The following is a 4328-nucleotide window of genomic DNA, read 5'->3' on the forward strand; positions in this document are numbered from 1 at the left end:
TCAAAATGACACTTTTCACTGGGAAGAATAAATAAAACAGACAAATGGATCTACACAAAGTAAAAATTAACTTTGGTAGGTTTCAGTGCAGGACGGTCCATAACAATCCTATTTGCCCTCATTCCCCTAGAGCTGCTCATCTTCTGAGTTAAGATTTTAAAAATGTTTTTCATTGAGATTATTATGTTGACATTCGTTTCTCATTCCACATCATCAGCCAAGCTCGGAGCACTTACAATTTCCCTGACTAATTGTTGGAAGCTTGGTCAGAAGCATCTGGACTGCTGGTGGTGGAAGAGTTTGCTGTAACACTTGAAATAAGTGTTGTGGCTGTCCACACACAGCAACTGCATTTGTCAGATGATCTACACCCTTCTCATATTCACCTCAAGCTAGCAACTTTCCTTCAAGGAAGAATTTCGGAATAGCTTCGGCATCTTTAAGGTCAGGTAACTTGAAAAGTCCAGCTCTCTCCTTGGCAAGCTTTTGTTTCTTTGGTTCTCGAAGCCTGTTCTCGAAGCTGGGGCCACGCCATCTCTGGTGGTAGAAGTAAATACAGTACCCGATGAAAAGAGCCCTGCAGACACCTGCAGTGATGGTGCTGTTCTGGCCCACCATCTTCTCTTGACCGAGGAGCAGGAGTGAGCTCAGCGGCATTGGGATCCAGGCGACAAAGCAGTAGGCTGTGGACCCTCGGAGCAGACCCCCCCACCTTGCTCCCACCTGACACTTGCCATAAAGAATGTAGAAAGGCCTGTGTTTGTGATCTTATATATACTCTTGAGCTTTGTTCTGAGGTTGATTTAAGTTACTAGGAAACATTTTTATCCTTTCAAGTCATTCCTTTAAGCTTTGTTAGGACAAAAGCAATCTTTGGTCTAGGGCTAGTTTTTTCACAATACTGAGGCAAAACCCTTCTGAGTACTCTACCCAATTCCCCATCATTAATGAAGTTTTCTACTCTGGTGGGAACAAGAATGTGGTAGGTGGAATTCTAAGATGACCCCTAGTGACCCACACCTTTATATAATCCCCTCCTCAATGAGTATTGTCCCTCCCAGAATTAAGTTTTTTTTATACTGCACAATTGATGTCAAGAAAGGCTGATTACCCTGGGTGAGTCTCACCTAATCAGATGAGCCCTTAAATAAGACTAGGTTCTTCCTGACAAAAGAAATTTGATGCACAAGAGGGATGGATTCAACATGAAGGAAATTATCCCTTGCTGGTTTTGAAAATGGACAGGGTCATGGTAAAGACCTGAAACTAACCTTTCTAATGAGAGCAGCCCCTACTGACAGCCGGTGAAAAAATGGTGTCTCAGTCCTAACAATGGCAAGGATCTAAATTCTGGCAACAACAAATGAGTTTGGAAGTGGATTCAGCCCCAGAGCCTCCAGAAGGGACCCAGCCCATCCACGATCCTGGCATCAGCCTGTGAGACCCTGAGCAGAGGACCCAGATAGCCTGCATTCAGAATTCAGACTTCAAGAACTGTGAACTTGTAAATCGGTTTTATTTTAAGCCACTAAGTATGTGGTAATTTGTTCCACAGCAGTTGAAAATTAATATAAGGAACTATTCTTGGCCTTGTATGACCTCTGAGAATGTGTTTTACATTACTCTCTTGGTTGGCCTCAAACATTTCTCTCATGTGCATACACTGATCAATACTTGGTGGAAGACTAAAGTGGGACCTTCTACTCATCTTTGGAGGTCTATTTTGTGTTTTCTCCTCTCTCATACTCTGCCTTGAGAACTCTAGTCTCCTTGACCTTTCTGAACTCCAAGCTCTGTCTGCTTAATTCAGGCAGGCTGCTAGGCTCTGCTTGAGATCCTTCTTCTTGCACTTTTGAAATTCGCTCCAGGCTGTAAACTGGGAAACAATAGAATTTGTCTCATTTGTTGCTGTTGTTTAATTTTAACTAGGCTCCACAGCTAACATGGGGCTTGAACTCATGACCCTAAGATCAAGAGTCTCATGCCCTACTGACTGAGCCAGCCAGGTGCTTGGTCTCATTTGTTTTCTATCTCTCAGAGATCACTGCCCTTTGTTGGTTGATGTCTAGTGTCTTAAAAACTATAGCTTCATATATTTCATCTATTTTATTTTGTTGTTTCAAGACAAAAGTAGAAGATATCACTTTTTTAGTAGTGTTATATAGTTATATTATTTTTTTAGTTAATAATGTTCTAATTTGTATTTTAAAAATAAACATCCTGCTCAACATTTTTCTCTTTGGTTCCATATACATCATACTTCTTGTTATTTTTCAGTGTTCGGCATGATGCCTTGCATGGAGTAAGCACTCAATAAATGCTTGACTTGGTTTTTAAATTTGACTTTTAAAAACTCACCATTCATTTGCAGTAACCTTTTCAGAGATATCATGGATACTATGACATGATTTCACATTAGTTGTCACGAATCATTGCATAACCACACCAAAACTGGTTATTATAATATATTGATAAATACATGTAAATGTAAATATATGCTCTACTGTCTTAGTCTGGTTTCCCTAAGAGCAGATTCTAAGATTAAGGCTTGTGGGCAGGTAATTTGTTTAGAAATATGGTTTCAGAAAGCAGATGTGCACAAAAAGGAGGTGGAATAGAGAAGGTGGAAAAGAACCAATCCAAGTACAAATAGAGTTGGCCACCACCGTAGAAAATTGGTGTCTAATCCATCCAACTGGGATCTTTTGTAAAGTGTGAAAAAATGAGTCTCAGAACTGTCTATTCAGGGATCAAAGGGGAAATCATCTATCTATGGTCTCCTCTTCTCCAGTGGTCAAGAGTGGCCCTATGGGTATTAAACTCCCTCACATTTTCTGGTTGTCCATGTGGGGAATGCAGAGGGAGTTCCTAGTGATAGAGAAAGAAAAGCCTCAGGGAGGGAAATAAACATGTATGACACTAGCCAAGGAGAGACAGTGTCCACTTGCATCTCTGCAAAGCCAGTCCAAGTCTGAATGCAGCTGGTCATTGCAGCAGTGGCTGGAGTAAGAGGAGAGGCCAAGAGGATTTTGGAATGGTATGGAGGGCTTGTCTAATACACATAAAATTCTGCAAGTTATTTAACAATATAATTTATTACTAGTTTCTAACAGTCTGAAATTGATATCCACGCAATTCTGAGTAGCCTCAAGCTATAAGAACACTAAGAACCCCCAGGAAATGATAAGAAGGATAATGCGCTCAAACTGGCAATAGTATTCTTGGAATAGTATTTTTTCCAGCTCTATTGAATATATAATTGACATATAACATTGTGGAAGTTTAAAGTATTAATTTGATACATTTATATATTGCAAAATGAGTACCACTGTAGCATTAGTTAACACCTCCATCACATCTCATAACTACCATTTCTTTTTTGTAGTTAGAACATTTAAGATCTACTCTCCTGGCAACTTTCACGTATATGATATGCTATTGTTAATTATAATCACCATGTTGTACTTTAGATCCTTAGAACTTATTCATTTTATAACTGTAAGTTTGTATCCTTTGACCAACATCTCCCCATTTCTCCCACCCCCTAGCCCCTGGTAACCACTACTCTGTTTCTACGAGTTCATCTTTTTAAAAAATGAGATCATACAGTATTTGTCTTTCTCTGTTTGACTTATTTCACTTAGCATAATGCCCTCAAGGTTTATCCATATTGTCACAAATGGCAGGATTTCCTTCTTTTTCATGGCAAATGATATTCCATATATATATATATATATATCCATTCATCCATTGATGGACACTGAGGTTATATCTATATCTTGGCTGTTGTGAATAATGCTGTAATGAACATGAGAGTGCAGGTATCTCTTTGAGATCCTGCTTTCATTTTAGAGTAATAATTTTTAATATTATTACTGTTAGAATTCTGTTTCTGGCCAAGATGTAGTAACGATCCAGATTTACCTTCCTGCCTAAAACAACTAAAAAACAGGCAAAATATATGAAACAATGCTCTTCAAGACACTGGATTTTAGGCAATGAAAGAGAGTGATACATGAGAGACAGGAAACAAATGTAGTGAACCCAACTATTGCCCCAGATTATTGCCTTGAGAGAGTTTTGGGCCTATAGCACAGGAAGAGGGAAACCAAGTAGATTATGGTGGAATTCCTGACTAGAGGAGATGGGGCTGAGAGTCCGGGAATACCAATGGAGCTAGAGTTCACAGGACAGATTATTTGAGAGAAGAGAACTATACAGATTTAGAACTTCAAAGATCTTCAAAATGCCCCTTGAGTATTCAGCTGAGAACTGAGCAGTGCCAGTGTACAAGGAAACTACCCAAGACTGGGGAAAGAACCATTTGA

The 4328-nt window shown here is 39.4% G+C and overlaps 1 pseudogene; it reads right to left on the reverse strand.

The window, feature by feature from the left end:
- Positions 1-200: 200 nt before the first annotated feature.
- Positions 201-618, reverse strand: LOC118531370 (mitochondrial import receptor subunit TOM20 homolog pseudogene; annotated as a pseudogene).
- Between the last annotated feature and the right edge of the window lie 3710 nt (positions 619-4328).

Source organism: Halichoerus grypus, chromosome X (genome assembly GCF_964656455.1).
Source record: "Halichoerus grypus chromosome X, mHalGry1.hap1.1, whole genome shotgun sequence".
NCBI classification, from domain to species: domain Eukaryota; kingdom Metazoa; phylum Chordata; class Mammalia; order Carnivora; family Phocidae; genus Halichoerus; species Halichoerus grypus.